The following is an 18,935-nucleotide window of genomic DNA, read 5'->3' on the forward strand; positions in this document are numbered from 1 at the left end:
AGTTCTTCCGTGTTTCGAGAGCAGTGATTCGGGCAGCACGTGGTAGTGCGGTTAAAGCGCACGGTGTCTCCTGTACCGTGTGCTTAGCCCGGTGCGGTACATCCCAGCTCCACGTATCGGCCGGCGTCAGATTGAGCATTGAGCCAGGTGCACATGAAGCCGGCTCAAACGCGTCTGGTTCCAGTGCTTCTCCTTGGGCTCGGCATACATGGCACAGCCTATTGCATGGTTGTCCCGGTTCGCTCAGACTGACAGCCGCATGCGGGTTATTTCCACCCCCCCGCACTGGTCGGGCTAAACGGTGGAGCATTTACAACCAGGGCGATCGACCCAGGGAGAATGCCGGAGCCCGCCTGGGATTCTCTGGAGCAGTGTGAGGAGGGATACCGGCGAATGGAGGCAGCACGGCGACGTCAGTTAAGAACACATTCTTATTTACAATGACGACCTACCCCGGCCAAACCCTAACCTGGACGACGCTGGGGAGATGAAATATGCCCGTTCAAAAACTCCTGGGAGAAATCTGCTACGGAATCACAGATACTGACCACTTGGCTAATAATACTTTAGTGCAGTTTATAGCATTATTAATATTGTACAAACTGTAAAAGAACTAGCTTTGCACCAAACATGAAACATGATCACTGATCTCGTATTATGCTGATGCTGCAAGGGGAGTTCGTGAGTCAGTACTTTCTCTGAAGGGGAAAACTAGGACAGCAGCATTAGATGAGTAGGAATTACTCAAGAGAAAATACAGGAAGTGGAGCTGGCCCTGATGGTGTCATTGGACCAAACCCCACATGAAGAAGCTGTCACCAGGATCTCAACTCTTCTATGTAGAATTCCTCCCCAGCCTCCATTAAGAGGACAGACATTGTGGCATCTGGAAATGAAGATTGAGTACACTTTGAATAATTAAAGTAGGTGCAGATCAGTGGCAGGCTTGGATCCCTGAGCGCAAGGCAGCACCGGGGAGAACCAGATATAGAACCATTATAATCCACATGATAATTTACATTTCCTGTTGTTGCAGGATTATTTTCCTGCTGTAGCAAACTGGCTCAAATTAAGATCCTACATCTGTAACACACGTATGTTGAAATAACTGAAATATCACAAACAGAATTTGTTATAAGCAGTTTTAAGAYGTCATGTCATTTTTCCTCCCTGGCCCTCATTCACCTCCAGAATTGACCGTTAGTAATTCACCGCCAGTCAGCCTGCCCAGCTGATGATGGCCCATCAAAACTACACCTAAACTATATCAAAACTAATTGAACATACGTATAATAATAGAGTTAGCCTGAAGACAAGATTCAATTCACAATAGTCTGACAATATGATCAATTGAAGCAGGGAAACAGAGTGCCAAAAAGTCACTTTTTCGAATCCTCCTACAGAATCACATGCACATAATTTCTGTTTAGTATCAGAAAGAGCAGTTTCTAAAACAGGTGAGTTGAGCTCTATTTCAAAATATCACTTTTTCCAAGAAGAACTGGTGTTCCATTCACGTGAGCACGCCGCGGCATGCAGCTACTAAGCAAAGACTGGTAACAAAATAAGACTTCAAATGTGCTATTCTGTCTTTTGAAATACATTTCTTATTACCATACTATTTCTTAAACAAAATTAGAAGAGATTTCTTTGTGATCGATTTAACACTTGAATTGTGGGCTGTTTAGTGGTTTTCGTTTTTACATATAYCCTACAGTAACACAAACTACTGAAAATGTTTTGATGTTGTATTATATTTTATATTCTTAAACACAACCAAAGGAGTCTTTTTCCAATAGCATATGACATTTATTTATTCGACTGTTAGAACGTTGACCTCCAAAAGACGCGTCATTGGCTTCAAGTAGGGTCCCTCCAGGCCCAGCACTTCTAGTGTTAATGGCACAGCCACAGATGTCTGTCCCATTCCGTAAGGCTGGCTGCAGTAGTGGTGGAGTTGGCTGGGCTGTTCTCAGTAGTGACACTGGGGATGGAGAAAGCCAAACTTCAGCAGGGCTGAGAGTTGGAGCTTGTGCTTGTCAGGTCTCATCCTCCCTTGCTTGTTTACAGTCTATTTACTGTAGCGCTACTGCAGCTCACCATGACGCTGTTGGACGTACGTCCTCTAGTGTGTGTGTATTTGTGTGTGTGTGTGTGTGTGTGTGTGTGTGCATGCCTGTGTGTACTCACAGCAAAAATGCTTTCACAACACCAGAGAGACGGGAGAGGGCGGAGGAAAAAATCCACCTGACAGCCAGATGAGACAGACTGTAAATTCGAGGGAAGGAAGGAATTATGCTTGGCAGATGTGGAGGAGAGAGAGGAGGCACTGAGCATGTCTAAATACATGAATACAGAAATTAGGACTGAGAAGTAGCTTTTACTTTCCAGGTTTTACCATGAATAGATACTTTATCAGACATAGAGCCACAAATAGAGCCACAAATAAATCATCGACTTTGACACCCCGTATTAACTGGTGTTAACCAAAGCAAGCCTAATGTGTAATATCTTAATCTAAGGAAGTACACTAGGCCTATATTTCACCCTCCAGAGCAGTAAATGTGGGTGACAGGAGGAGAACAGAGATACACATTACCTTACTCTGGTGTTTTGACGCTTCTCGTAATAATCAGCTAATAAAGACTAATCTCCATCTCCATGTTTACATCTGTACAGCCACAGCTGCTCTAATGGTTATGAATTGGACAAGGAAAAATAGCAGAAGTGTTTCATTCCCCCAGTGGGTGTTATAATATACACTGAGTGTACAAAACATTAGGAACTTTCCATGACATAGACTGACCAGGTGAATCCAGGTGAAAGCTGTGATCCCTTATTGATGTCACTAGTTAAATCCACTTCAATCACTGTAGATGAAGAGGAGGAGACCGATTAAAGAAGGATTTTTAAACCTTAGGACAATTGAGACATGGATTGTGCATGTGTGCCATTCAGAGGGTGAATGGGCAAGACAAAATATTTAAGTGCCTTTGAACAGGCTATGGTAGTACAGTACGTGCCAGGTGCACCAGTTTGAGTGTGTAACGCTGCTGGGCTTTTCACGCTCAACAGTTTCCCGTGTGTATCAAGAACGGTCCACCACCCAAAAGACATCAGCCAACTTGACACAACTGTGGGAAGCATTGGAGTCAACATGGGTCAGCATCTCTGTGGAACGCCTTCGACACCTTGTATAGTCCCATTCCCCAACGAATTGATGCTGTTGTGAGGGCAAGGGTGGTGCAACTCAATATTAGGAGGGCGTTCCTAATGTTCTGTACACTCAGCGTAGAGTTACTGCATGTAGGAACTCCATAAGGACGGATCGTTTGATCATGTTTTGGGCATAGCCCTCCTAAGCCCAGTTCTGAAACGAGTCCATCACATTGTTCGAGACTGGCTGCAGACAGACAGACGTTACTTCTACCAGACCTACAGACCCACAACCACTGTCCATGACAACCCTGCACAGTGGAAACACATCTGTTTGTTTCAATGTTTGTTTGTTTGTTTATTCATTTATCCTGATGGGTTTCTCTAGTGCGGCTTACTCAAGCAATTTTCTGCCTGGTTGGATGTAATGTGCTCCTTTGTCTATCGACTGTCAGGCAGATGTTGATTGATATACATTTGATTTGCTAATGTTAATCATTACAGTGGGGGACTTAGTTACGATGCTGGGGGACACACAACTATGAGAAATGTATTTTGGAATATCACCGGGCATACAGATACTGTAAATGTTGAGTGTGACTTGGCGATAAGACTGATAATGGAATAATAACTTACTTACACATTATTTCGAAATGTTTCCTTGCCACCCAACATCCCTCCTCCATTGAAACCCGTTGTTTTATATACATTTTGGGTTCAACTGAACTCTTTCCATTATCGACTATGGTGCACAAAGAGTCCATCAAAAGAAAGGACAAATGGTGACCTTGGCATTGTGCAACATAAAATAATGGCATCTGTGTGTAACAAGCCTATTGATATGGACTATTCAATGTTACCATGGTAACCTATGCACCAAAAGGAGAACATATCAGTGCTTGGAGGATAGTGTATGTGTTTGGTTTGGTTGGATTACAGCTCAGCTCAGGGGAAAGAACAGGCTGTCTGACTGATGACATTTAGTCCAGCATTTTGTCCATCATTTTGACACCACAAAACCTCAATTGTATGTGTCGCCTCTCACCTCCCCTATTTTCGATATTCTCTCCCCTTAGAGATTTAACTCATTTCTTCACACACCTTTTCCCCCAAAAAACAGCTCCCCACAGACCGGCCCCTCCACCACCCTGTATGAACGCATGCCAAATTGTCTTTCCTGAGACTAGACACTTAGCCACGTTTATAGATGCAGCTTTGCAGAGAGAGAGCATTCATTGGTTTTACAGTAAAGAACAGAATGTTAATCCATGTAATTTCCTCTTAGCGGTGTGTGAGAGGAGAGAGAGAGAGAGGAGAGAGAGAGAGAGAGAGACGAGAGAGAGAGAGAGAGAGAGGAGAGAGAGAGAGGAGAGAGAGAGAGAGAGAGAGAGAGGAGAGAGAGAGAGAGAGAGAGAGAGAGAGAGAGAGAGAGAGTAGAGGAGAGAAAAGAGAAGAAAGAGAGAGAGAGAGAGAGAGAGACGAAGGAAGGAGAGAAAGAGAGAGAGAGAGAGCTGAGAGAGAACTGTAGTTGTGCTGTGTGTCGTGGCGCCTGCAGCTATGGCTGGCAGAGATAGAAGCTTGCGACCCGTAATTGGATTGAGGTAGGATACCCTCATGACCAATTAATATCATAAATTAACCGCAACGTAACCCAGACGCAATGGGAAAAGGTGTTCCTCCATGGAAGGATAAGGAACCTACTCTGCTCACAGCCAAGACAAACACATGTATACATCAGGCACATTCAGAGACGCTCGCAGCACTGAAAACAGAAACACAGCGTCTGAACAGACAGCTCAGCGTTTCACGTCCCCCGAGGTCACTCGACATGGCTGGAAATGGGAATTCTACATCCTTAAGGTAGGTGACTTGCATAGAGATCAGTGGGTCTGGAGATTAAAGTTTGAAAGGATGAAGATGGAGAAATTGTTTGGTTTGTTACAGTTGACTGAGTTTGTGATTTTTTTGTAAATCTTGTACAGTGTGTGTGTGTGCGTGCGCGCGGTGTGTGTGCGCGGCGTGGCGTGCCTGTGTGTTTGATGGAGGGCTGTTTGATCTGCCAGTAAACAGTTCACTCTTGTACAGCACCACAGAGCGTGCACTTGGGCATTCCATGGTTGGGGCCGAATGAAGAGAGAGGAGAGAAAGGAAGGAAAGGAGGGAGGGAGGGAGGGAAGGGGGAGGAGGGAGGGAGGGAGGGAGGGAGAAGTAAGGAGCGGAGAGAGGAGGGAGGGAGGGAAGGGAGGTGGAGAGGAGAGAGGAGAGAGAGAGAGAGAGAAGAGAGAGAGAGAGAAGGAGAGAAGAGAGGTGGAGAAGCGTGACTGTCACCATTCCTAACCTCCTCTGCCCCAATGTATGACCATATTAGAGAGACAATAGTTTCCCCTCAGATTAAACAAGATCACGAAAAAGAATTTGAAAAAAAATCAATTTTTTGATAGAACTGCGCCAATTCTACTGGTGAAATTCCACAGTGTGCCATCACCAGCAGCAAAGATTTGTGACCTGTTTGTTACCACAGAGACAGGGCAACCAGTGAAAAACAAACACTATTGAAAATACAACCCAATATTTATTGCTTATTTATATTTTTAACTTGTTGTGCTTTAAATACCATTTGGTACATTGTTACATCCACTGTATATAATATATGACATTTGTAATGTCTTTCTTGTTTGAAACTTCTGCTAATGTGTAGTATGTTTTACTTTAATTTGTTGTATGTGTTATGTTCACTTGTTGTGTATTATCTACCTCACATTATGCTTTGGCCAATGTTAACGACATGTTTCCCCATGCCAATAAGCCCCTTGAATTGAATTTGTAATTGGAATTTGAGAGGATGAGAGAGAGAGAGAGAGAGAGAAGAGAAGGGATGAGAGAGAGAGAGAGAGGAGAGAGAGGAGAGAGAGAGAGAGAGGAGAAGAGAGAGAGAGAGAGAGAGAGAGTAGAGAGAGAGAGAGAGAGAGAGAGAGAGAGGGAGGGAGGGAGGGAGGGAGGGAGGGGAGGGAGGAGGGATGAGGAGGGAAGGTGAGGGGAGGGATAAGACAGCAGAGCAGCGGATGAGATTGGATATTGGCTCTTTCATTTGCCAAATGTAACCATTTGGAAAAGTAGAACACAATACAATTTGCATAGCTCATTCACAAACCTGGCTTTTTATAAGGCATAAATCCAGGCTGGGTTTTTAATTTTGTAGTACAGCTGTGCTTGTGACTAGCTCAATAGAACATCTGAGGCCCCCAGGGCATGATGGCAACGACAATACGCAAGAGCCGCAGCTGAAGACTATACTGGATATGCAGCTCTCTATTCACACAGGGATGGTATAGAGTTTTGTGTGTGTGTCGTGGTGTGGTGTGTGGTGTGTGTGGGTGATGTTGTGTGTGTGTGTGTGTGGTGTGTGTGTGTGTGTGTGTGTGGTGTGTGTGTGTGTTGTGGTGTGGTGTGTGTGGTGGTGTGGTGTGTGTGTGTGTGTGGTGTGTGGTGTTGTGTGTGTTGTGGTGTGCGGTGTGTGTTTGTATGACAGGTTTCACAGTGTATGAGTGGGTATGACACTGACTGACGTCATCAATGTAATGTGTTGCTGAAGAGATGGTTATTACACAGGGAGACAGTGTGCAGTATTTTGGAACAGTGGGGATCTCTCACCTCTGACACGTTGACCCGGCCCTCCTGGAAGGAACAGTCCTTGGCATTCTGAGTGCACATGTGGCGGTATTTACACCAGTGGCAGGGGAACGAGCCATTGACACATGACAGACACCTGCAAACAGAGAGACACAGAGAGAGAGAATGGGTCACTAAAACAAGTAAACGGAACAGAAACACATGTATTGACTGTTTAAAAGGTGGTCTTTGTCTAACAACCTCCACTCAGTCTCACATCTTGATTTCCTGACCCCTGTCAACATCTACCTCCATGTTGAAGAGGCAGGCTGAATGAGAGGGGGATGGAAATGAACGATGGTAGAGATACGAGGCTGATTAAGATGAGTGACTGTCAACTATTCATCCCATCAACACCTACTGAGAGATAGAGAGCGAAGAAGATGGGGACAGAAAGATAGACCCAACGGCAGGGGGAAAACAGGTGGGAAATAGTTATGTGAGGAATGAGAGGAGAAAGGAGGGAGGCCTTACAGCTGGGTCATTAACCAGGGTGGCGGATAGCCTAGCGGTTAGAGCGTTGGGCCAGTGGATGAATGTTTCCTAGTTCGAGCCGGCAAGGTGGAAAAGCTGTCTATGTGCCCTTGAGCAAGGCTTTTAAGACTCCTTTCTCCAGGGTTGCTGTTGATAATGGCACTAGTGAATAATACACACTAGTGAAATAGGACAAATAAACAGTATGCACCAACCAAATGAATGAATCTCTTAATCCAGAACTCTCCTGATCCTACGTGTGACACCATGGTAGAGTGAATTGACATTGGTTTCCACTGGTCACACACAAGGCATTGGTTTCCACTGGTCACACACAAGGCATTGGTTTCCACTGGTCACACACACAAGGCATTAGTTTGGTTAAAACTAAGAGCTACTGCTATACAAGTGATTGATTGGCTGTACTTGAAACACAACATGATTTGAATTATATTAATTTCACTCTCACAGAAAACTGTGAGAATGATCAGTCTCTTTCGAATCAAAAGTTGATGCCGCGATTTTTCACTACAAAAAACCACTTCAGGGTTGGCTCTTAACACGGGTACACAAACTCATCAAGATCAATTCTGCTGGTGATTTGTCCAATTAAGTCATTTAACAATCATTTAGAAGCAACATTAGAATACAACACAGCCTTCCAGGACACGGGTAGATGCTTAATGAAACATTTGACTCAGTTAATTGATCAATCAGCCTTTAGAATGGATGTTCAGAACCAACCCTGCCTCTGAGGCTGGCTGTTCCATCCTCCATCCTAAACACTAGGGTAGACCAACAGCCTGTATAAGGTGATTCAACACCATTTTTGCTCTGTACTTAAAGGTCATCTACCTCAAACTTTTAAAGTCTCTTCAGTAGAGTAATTATCTTACTTCGGGAAGAACGTTATTGGCCCTTGGAGCTAACAGTGTGGTAGGGCTGCTCGGTCAAATGCTACAACACAGTGAAGTATCTGTGTGAGCCACAGATTGGTGTGAGCAGAACAGAGCAGAACCGAACAGAACCGAACAGAGCAGAACACAGCAAAGTTTTCATCTTCCAGTTGCCATGTCTCCAACAGACAGTAAAATAACCACAGAGAGGAACATGACGAGAGCGATTTACTCCTCCTTCCTATTCAACATGTTCAAAGGCTTATATTCAAATAAGCTGCAAGGCCCAGATAAGCCTGTTTTTTTCCTTAGTTCAGAAAGCATAAATGAACATAGATTACCAGCAGCCTCAACAAGGATGTTATAGCTACAGGAGAGTAAAATAGAGGATAAAATAAAATACATGCATTCGTTTGAATCCACTCCGCTTCGCCCCACATAAACACATTGATTTCTCAAAAATCTTTATGAGTTCTACAAAGCCCTTTAACGTGCCTCTTACTCCCGTATTCCAGTGACAGAATGAGGCATGGGTAGCACAGCTCCACACTACTATAATGAGCAGGACCCACTACCATCCTAGCTCTACGGGATAAAGTCTATAACCGATTCCTGTATGTGTGTTACTATGGGGTAGAAGTGAGAGAGAGAGAGAGAGACAGAGAGAGAGACAGAGAGAGAGAGAGAGAGACAGCGAGAGAGACAGAGAGAGAACGAGATAATAAGAGAGAAGAAAGGACACAGAGAGAGAGGATAGAGAGAGTGCGAGACAGTGACAGAGAGAGAAGAGAGAGAGAGACAGCGAGAGAGACAGAGAGAAGCGAGATAATAGAGAGAAAGAACACAGAGAGCGAAGACAAAGAAGTGCGAAGACCGTGACAGAGAGCGACAGAGGAGAGAGACAGCCGAGAGAGACGAGAGAGAGCAGAGAGAAGAGTAAGAGAGAAAGACACAGAGAAGAGAGACGAAGAGAGTGCGAGACACTGTGAAGAGAAGAGACAGAGAGAGAGACAGAGAGAAGAGAGAAGAGATCCAGAGAGAGAGAGACAGATGAGAGAGAGAAATCACAGTAAGAAAGAGAGAGAGAAGAATCAGGAGAGAGTGGAGTACAGAGAGGAAGAGAGAGAGACAGAGAGAGAGATGAGAGACAGGAGAGAGACAGGAGAGAGAGAGTAGAAGAGAAGAGAGAGAGAAGAGTGGACCAGAAGAGAGAGAGAGAGAGAGAGAGAGAGAGAGAGAGAGAGACAGAGAGATGAGTGCGATTTGTGCTACGCTAACAGCCTGCTATTTGTTTGCTTCTGAAGGGATAATACCTTCTAGTCTCCAGACATCTGGGTCTATCGATCCCAGCTAGATGCAGACAGAGAAGGGGGCGATGCCCTTTGAACCCTGCTGATTCTTAGCGCCACACTGGGAGATGTGTATGTCCTACAGCAGGAAATCAAAGCCTCTGTCGTGCTCTGGGGCTGCTACTGCAAACTAGTCAATGTTCCCTGTCTGCTAAGCAGACCACCCAAAAGCATACATTATTACTTAATCAAATACAGAATAGATTTATTTAAGTATGCATACAGTAGACCTACAATAGATCTACCATTTCCCACTGTTAAAATATACTTCATATCAGTATCAGTAAACAGATACATTGATATAATGATCCTATTTTTTTACATTTATGTTATTTGTCAGTTAAGAACAAATTCTTATTTACAATGACGGCCTACACCGGCCAAACCCGGACGACACTGGGCCAATTGTGCCCCACCCATATCGGGCTCCCAAGTGGTGCAGCTGTCCAAGGGTCTGCATCTCAGTGCTAGAGGCGTCACTACAGACACCCTAGTTCAAATCTAGGTTGTATCACAACCAGCCGTGATTGGGAGTCCCATAGGGCGGCGCACAATTAGCCCAGAGCCGTCCGGGTTTGGCCGGTGTAGGCCGTCACTGTAAATGAGAATTTGGTCTTAACTGACTTGCCTAGTCAAATGAAAAATACATGGGTTTAATTAAAGCTTTGCTTGTTTCTGCTTAAATTCCAAACATGCTTTATTGTTGCCATAGTGCCTATTCAGGAGCTGGGTAAATAAACACTCAGAGGCTGTTTCCTTTGTTCTGCCTGGTTCAGGAGGAAAGGTAGAGGAGAGGTTTAGGCAAGGGATTCAGACATACAGTCTATTACACTCAGTACTGACAGGTAGACTGGCACCATGCCAGGACCAGAGCCCTATCACTTACCCTCTGCTGCCTGGAAATATCACACCTGAACCTGGGCAACAATAAACTCAGCTTCTCCCCTCTACCTCCAACCTAACAACCCAGAACATCTATCAGGTGTATCACTATGTATCTCTAGTTGTTTTCATCCTAACACCTACTGTGTGTTCTGTGATAGATACTGTATGTGCAGAACAAACTGAGTGTTAGATTGAAAAGACAATTGGGATCACTGAAGTGAGAGTGGATGCCACAAAAGAAGACCTCTTATTCCCATCTAAACCATTCTTTACATTGATAGAATGTTATCAGAATGTTGTAGCTCAATGTTCTTGTCCTGTTACAACAGGTGATTCAAGCAGCACCAGACCAGTAGCAGGCAGCAGTGTTGGGGAGTAGTGAACTACATGTAGTTAAACTAGTCAATGAACTACATTTTGCAGTAGCTTGGTGGTAGTTGAACTAGATTCAAATCTAGGTTGTGTTTTCACTAGTTAATTACTTTCTTGCCATGTAGTGGTGTAGCTAATTACTGGAACTACACACTACTTTAAAATAATAACAATACTAATATGGGTGAAGTGGGCAATCATTTCCTGTCTTTTCAGCATCAGACCTGCCTAACTCTCACTTGAAAAGTCATTATTGTGTTTAATAGGCTAAATTACACATTCTGTTAACATATGACCCCAAAGTGATCTGTTCTTGCAATTTGTATTTGACATTTCAGATGTACATATGATATTTTTTCATTAGGCAGTTTGAATGTAGCAAACTACTTTTTAACTTTGGTTAATTCAACAGTATTTTTCTAAAGGATAGCTGTAGTGTAGCTTCATTTCTTCCAGTGTGAAGTAAGTGGTAGCTTGGTAAACTAGATTTTCAGAGAAGCTTCCTTAACACTGGTAGCAGGGAGATGAAGTGAACACCCAGCCCGCCTACGAGAGCCTGTCTCAGGGCTCTCTGCCTTCTATGAGTGGGCCTTTTCACGGCTCTGAATCCTGCATGCATTTCCTCATTCTTTTTATATTCTAATAGGCGCTGTGGTTTGGCTGAGGCGCTAACCTTTTAGCTCTGTGGATGCATTATCCCCAACACAAAGGGCACAATCCATCTCTCCTTCACTTGTTTTCACCCCTCCCCCCTTTTCCTCCTCGCTCCTCTCATTAAAAATACATTCAGTCCCTCACACGCTAAATTAAACTATTCCGGCAGTCTTTTAAATGCAAAACTCTAATATTGTTACTGTGTATGTAAATAGCTGGCGGAAAAATGTGCCTTGCCAAGTAAAGTGCCCTCTCCGCCCACCATGTCCGTCACCTCTAAGGAAAGCTTTATATTGCACAGCAGCCCCGTTGGCACACCCGGCCCACTGGCAGTCTACACACGCTGGGGTCAGGGGTCAGAGGTCAGGAGGGGAGTAGGTCAGGGGGTCACGTGGGTTCTACGTGGCTGACAAGGCTGGGTTGTTAAAACTAGACTGTAGTGTACTGTAATGTCCTGGTGGGCTGTGTTGCATACAGCACATCAAAGACCTCACTATGCCTGCTTATTCAATGAGAGAGGCATGGTGAGAGTGCTTAACCAGTCCTCATGCACACACGCACGAGCGCACGCACGCACGCACACACACACATACATTCACACACACACACAGTCCCTCACAAACACATGGTAGACAGCGCACACCCACACATTAAAGAGGCCCATATATAATCACACATCCTCTAGGTTCAAAGACGTTGAATCGGGCCTTGATAAGAGGTCCAGGTGAACACTTTACATACACTCTCCATTATGTCCAGCTGTAATGGGGCGCCAGGGCAGCTAATTAGTATAATATTGCTGTGCTAATGTATACAGCTCACAGAGCAGAGGCCAGGAAAAAAATCAGTTTGATAAATAAGAGCAGAGAGGAACATCTGGACCAGAAGGAGAGAGGACCAACAGGAAATAAGAGAGAAAGGGAGAACAGGAAAGGAAGGGGAGAGGTAGAAGGGAGGAGAGGGAGAGAATGAGGGGGGTAGAGGAGAGTTAGAGGGGAGGAGAGGGAGAGAATGAGGGGGGAAGAGGAGAGTTAGAGGGGAGGAGAGGAGAGTTAGAGGGGAGGGAGAGAATGAGGGGTAGAGGAGAGGTAGAGGGGGGAGAAGGAGAGAATGAGGGGGGTAGAGGAGAGTTAGAGGGGAGCAGAGGGAGAGAATGAGGGGGTAGAGGAGAGTTAGAGGGGAGGAGCGAATGAGAGGGGTAGAGGAGAGTTAGAGGGGAGGAGAGGGCGAGAATGAGGGGGGTAGAGGAGAGTTAGAGGGAGGAGAGGGAGAAGAGACATAGGGGAAAGAGGATGAGACAGAAAGCGAGAGAATGGGGAAGGATGAGTAGAGAGGAAGAGGGAGAGATTAAATATATAGTAATGGGGTGGGAAATGGGTGAGAGGGAAGATGGCGGTCTTTGGACCATAAATACAGTACCAGTCAAAAGTTTGGACACACCTACTCATTCAAGGGCTTTTCTTTATTTGTACTATTTTCTACATTGTAGAATAATAGTGAAGACATCAAAACCATGAAATAACACACATGGAATCATGTAGTTACCAAAAAAGTGTTAAATAAATCAAAATATATTTTAGATTTTAGATTCTTCAAAGTAGCCACTTTTTGCCTTGATGACAGCTTTGCACTCTTAGGATTCTATCAACCAGCTTCACCTGGAATGCTTTTCCAACAGTCTTGAAGGAGTTCCCACATATGCTGAGCACTGGTTTGCTGCTTTTCCTTCACTCTGTGGTCCAACTCATCCCAAACCATCTCAATTGGGTTGAGGTCGGGTGATTGTGGAGGCCAGGTCATATGATGCAGCATCCAATCACTCTGCTTCTTGGTCATATAGCCCTTACACACGCCTGGAGGTGTGTTGGGTCATTGTCCTGTTGAAAAACAAATGATACTCCCACTAAGCGCAAACCAGATGGGAGGGCGTATCGCTGCAAAATTCTGTGGTAGCCATGCTGGTTAACTGTGCCTTGAATTCTAAATAAATCACTGACTCCAGCAAAGCACTCCGACACCATCACACCTCCTCCTCCATGCTTCACTGTGGGAACCACACATGCAGAGATCTTCCGTTCACCTACTCTGCATCTCACAAAGACAAAGCAGTTGGAACCAAAAATCCCACATTTGGACTCATCAGACCAAAGGACAGATTTCCACCGGTCTAATGTCCATTGCTCATGTTTCTTGGTCCAAGCAAATCTCTTCTTATTATTGTTGTCCTTTAGTAGTGGTTTCTTTGCAGCAATTCAACCATGAAGGCCTGATTCACACAGTCTCCTTTGAACAGTTGATGTTGACATGTGTCAGTTACTTGAACTCTGAAGCATTTATTTGGGATGCAATCTGAGGTGCACTTAACTCTAATGAACTTTTCCTCCGCAGCAGAGGTAACTCTGGGTCTTCCTTTCCTGTGGCGGTCCTCATGAGAGCCAGTTTCATCATAGCGCTTGATGGTTTTTGTGACTGCACTTGAAGAAACCTTCAAAGTTCTTGAAATATTCCGTATTGACTGACCTTCATGTCTTAAAGTAATGATGGACTGTCATTTCTCTTTGCTTATTTGAGCTTTTCTTGCCATAATATGGACTCATAATATGGAATACAGACTATCTTCTGTATACCACCCCTACCTTGTCACAACACAACTGATTAGCTCAAATGCATTAAGAAAGAAAGAAATTCCACAAATTAACTTTTAACAAGGCACACCTGTTAACTGAAATGCAGTCCAGGTGACTACCTCATGAAGCTGGTTGAGAGAATACCAAGAGTGTGCAAAGCTGTCATCAAGGCAAAGGGTGGCTAATTTGAAGAATCTCAAATACAAAATAAATGTTGATTTGTTTAACACTTTTTTGGTTACTACATGATTCCATATGTGTTATTTAATAGTTTTGATGCCTTCATTATTATTATACAATGTAGAAAATAGCAAAAATAAAGAAAAACCCTTGAATGAGTAGGTGTGTCCAAACTTTTGACTCGTACTGTATATGTTCAGTGAAAGGCAGAGTTAGGGAAGGTGGGATAGATACAGGGGCTGACAGCCTCAAGGCAACATGTGGAGAGAGGGGTGTGGAGGAAGGGAGGAAGAGAGGGAAAGAGACAGATCTCAGATGTAAAGGAACATAACTCAGTGTAGTAAAACTTTATCAATGACATCAGAGGAGCTCCAAGTTATTAAGAAAATGACATTAAGAGTCTGATCTCATCAGCAGTAACAAGCACTGCAGAGCAGAGAGGAGAGGGTATCTTTCTCTCTCTTTCTCTTTTCCCTATTTCTCGCTCCTCTTTCTCGATCTCTCTTTCTCTCTCACACACACACACAGAATTATCGTAAAGCGGAACTTACGATTGGTGCACACTGCAGTTGTAGAAGACAAAGTCCACACTGGCAAACTTCTTCCCTGTCTCCTTAGACTTCAGATACAGCTTCACAGTACGCTTGTCCCCTAGAAAGAGTTACAGTCAGATACAGCTTCCAGAACTGGGTGATAAGGGCAATAAATCTTTCACAATATTTTTCACATTTTTGACAGCATGATCATATTCAATGGTATTTTATGTTTTTGAATAATACAAGCTCTAAATAGCCTTTATGAGTTGCTCATGACCTCAGGGTGGCAACACATACATTTTAAGTGATTTCAATGGGACTTTCTCCATTCTGATTGTTTTATACTGTTCAATCTAATGTCCAATTTTTTTGGGGGGCAGCATCTTGAACAAATTGGGGTTTGACATGACAACAAATACATAAACCAGGGAGGAATTATTGACAAGGTAGGAACCAAAGTGTTGGTCAGTGTTTCCAGGTGACCCTAAATAGATGTTACATTGCATGTTTTCTTACCTCTTGTACAGTATATATACAAAAGTACGTGAAGACCCCTTCAAATTAGTGGCTTCGGCTATTTCAGCCACACCCGTTGCTGACAGGTATACAAGATCGAGCACACAGCCATACAATCTCCATAGACAAACATTGTCAGTAGAATGGTCTTACTGAAGAGCTCAGTGACTTTCAACGTGACACTGTCATAGGATGCTACCTTTCCAGCAAGTCAGATTGTCACATTTCTGCTCTGCTAGAGCTGCCTCAGTCAACTGTATGTGCTGTTATTGTGAAGTGGAAATGTCTAGGAGCAACAACGGCTCAGCCGAGAAGTGGTAGGCCACACAAGCTCACAGAACGGGACCGCTGAGTGCTGAAGCGTGTAGCGTGTAAAAATCGTCTGTCCTCGGTTGCAACACTCACTGGCGAGTTCCAAACTGCCTCTGGAACCAACATCAGCACAAGAACAGTTCGTCGGGAGCTTTATGAAATGGGTTTCCATGGCCGAGCAGCTGCACATAAGCCTAAGATTACCATGTGCAATGCCAAGCGTCGGCTGGAGTGTGGTAAAGCTCGCCGCCATTCTAGCAGTGGAAACGTGTTCTCTGGAGTGATGAATCAAGGTTCACCATCTGGCAGTACGACAGGACGAATCTGGGTTTGGCGGATGCCAGGAGAACGCTACTTGCCCGTATGCATATTGCCAACTGTAAAGTTTGGTGAAGGAGGAATAATGGTCTGGGGCTGTTTTTCCTGGTTCGGGCTAGGCCTCTTAGTTCCAGTGAAGGGAAATCTTAACGTAACAGCGTACAATGACATTCTAGACGATTCTGTGCTTCCAACTGGCAACAGTTTGGGGAAGGTCTCTCCTGTTTCAAAATGACAATGCCACCGTGCCCAAAGCGAGGTCCATACAGTAATGGTTTGTTGATATTGGTGTGGAAGAACTTGACTGGCATGCACATGGCCCCTTCCCTCAACCCCATTGAACACCTTTGGGATGAATTGGAATGCTGACAGCGAGCCAGGCCTAATCACCCAACATCAGCGGCAGACCTCACTAATACTCTTGTAGCTGAATGGAAGCAAGTCCCAGCAGCAATGTTCCAATATCTAGTGGAAAGCCTTCCCAGAAGAGTGGAGGCTGTTAGAGCAGCAAAGGGGGGACCAACTCCATATTAACGCCCATGATTTTGGAATTAGATGTTTGACGAGCAGCTAGCTAACATATTCATTCTTTGCCTATTCCTTTCTGATTTAGAAGATACCATTGCACAAACAACATGTTTATCTAAGCTTACACCATCACTGGTACCAGGTTGTATTAGCTAGCTACGTTTGTGATTAGTATTTATATTTGTATTTATTATGGATCACCATTAGTTCCTGGCAAGGCAGCAGCTACTCTTCCTGCGGTTTATTATGGATCCCCATTAGTTCCTGGCAAGGCAGCAGCTACTCTTCCTGGGGTTTATTATGGATCCCCATTAGTTCCTGCCAAGGCAGCAGCTACTCTTCCTGGGGTTTATTATGGNNNTTAGATGGATGGGTTTGTATATGTATTTATTAGGAATCACCATTAGTTCTTGCCAAGGCAGCAGCTACTCTTCCTGGGGTTTATTATGGATCCCCATTAGTTCCTGCCAATGCAGCAGCTACTCTTCCTGGGGTTTATTATGGATCCCCATTAGTTCCTGCCAAGGCAGCAGCTACTCTTCCTGGGGTTTATTATGGATCCCCATTAGTTCCTGCCAAGGCAGCAGCTACTCTTCCTGGGCTCCAAACATATTAAAGCACTTACATCAATGAAAGATAAAACAGGACATCATATAACATTAACATTATTACCACTACATAGCATCTACAATACAACATGTTTAATACCACCATTCAACAATATCACAATGTGTGCCTATGCATGTGGCTATACTTTTGTGTGTGTCTCTTCACAGTCCCCGCTGTGCCATAAAGTGTATTTTTACCTGTTTTTATCAATCTGATTCTACTGCTTGCATCAGTTACCTGATGTGGAATATAGTTCCATGTAGTCATGGCTCTATGTAGTACTGTACGCCTCCCGTAGTCTGTTCTGGACTTGGGGACTGTAAATAATTCATGTTTGCTCTCTGTGTACTTTTAAGGGCCAGCTGTGCTGCCCTGTTCTGAGCCCCTCTTTGTGGCACCTGACCACACTACTGAACAGTAGTCCAGGTGCGACAAAACTAGGGCCTGTAGGACCTGCCTTGTTGATAGTGTTGTTAAGAAGGCAGAGCAGCGCTTTATTATGGAGAGACTTCTCCCCATCTTAGCTACTGTTGTATCAACATGTTTTGACCATTACAGTGTACAATCTAGGGTTACTCCAAGCAGTTTAGTCACCTCAACTTGTTCAATTTACACATTATTCATTAGGATATGTAGTTGAGGTTTAGGGTTTAGTGAATGATTTGTCCCAAATACAATGCTTTTAGTTTTGGAAATATGTAGGACTAACTTATTCCTTGCTACCCATTCCCGAAACTAACTGCAGTTCTTTGTTAAGTGTTGCAGTCATTCAGTTGCTGTACTAGCTGATGTGTATAGTGTTGAGTGATTTACTGAAAGCCAGTGACATGTCATTAGTAAAGTATTAGCGGCTAACACCATTTTTTTTAGCAACAACTTGCTAAGAGAAGACAAACTAGCAGACAGTAGTTGGCAGACAGTAAGATACACAAACTAATAGTGTAATTATGGAACACCATGTCAGTATCCACCTGACCAGACTGCAGTGGATGACAAGAAAGTGCTTGTGACTCCGTGGTTGAGCAACTGCTCTCTCCTTGAGTGACAGGGGGTGGGGCTTGGTGTGGTTAGCAGCATGCAGCAGGAAGAGTAGAAAGATGACTCAAGTAGCAAACGGACCAAACTATAAAAACAGGCATTACATGCACCGGATATGACATTTAGCAAACCAAACATTGAAAGTAAAACCCAAACCGGTCGCTGCATAAATACCGGTATATACAGTTGAAGTCGGAAGTTTACATACAGCTTAGCTAATTATATTTAAACTCAGTTTTTCACAATTCCTGACATTTAATCCTGGTAAAAATTCCCTGTCTTAGGTCAGTTAGGATCATGTGAAATGTCAGAATAATAGTAGAGAGAATGATTTATTTCAGCTTGTATTTCTTTCATCACATTCCCAGTGGGTCAGAAGTTTACATACACTCAATTAGTATTTGGTAGCATTGCCTTTAAATTGTTTAACTTGGGTCAGCCTCCCGGGTGGCGCAGTGGTCTAGGGCACTGCATCGCAGTGCTAGCTGCGCCACCAGAGTCTCTGGGTTTGCGCCCAGGCTCTGTCGCAGCCAGCCGCGACCGGGAGGTCCGTGGGGCGACGCACAATTGGGCTAGCGTCGTCCGGGTTAGGGAGGGTTTGGCCGGTAGGGATATCCTTGTCTCATCGCGCTCCAGCGACTCCTGTGGCGGGCCGGGCGCAGTGCTCGCTAACCAAGGGGGCCAGGTGCACGGTGTTTCCTCCGATACATTGGTGCGGCTGGCTTCCGGGTTGGAGGCGCGCTGTGTTAAGAAGAAGAGCGGCTTGGTTGGGTTGTGCTTCGGAGGATGCGTGGCTTTCGACCTCCGTCTCTCCCG

The 18,935-nt window shown here is 44.4% G+C and overlaps 1 pseudogene; it reads right to left on the bottom strand.

Annotated features, from left to right (window-relative positions):
* The window catches only part of LOC112071956 (plexin-A1-like), a 152,655-nt pseudogene that overhangs the window by 92,708 nt on the left and 41,012 nt on the right, over window positions 1–18,935 (bottom strand).

The sequence above is a fragment of the Salvelinus sp. IW2-2015 genome, unplaced genomic scaffold, assembly GCF_002910315.2.
Source record: "Salvelinus sp. IW2-2015 unplaced genomic scaffold, ASM291031v2 Un_scaffold1784, whole genome shotgun sequence".
In the NCBI taxonomy this organism is placed as follows: Eukaryota; Metazoa; Chordata; class Actinopteri; order Salmoniformes; family Salmonidae; genus Salvelinus; species Salvelinus sp. IW2-2015.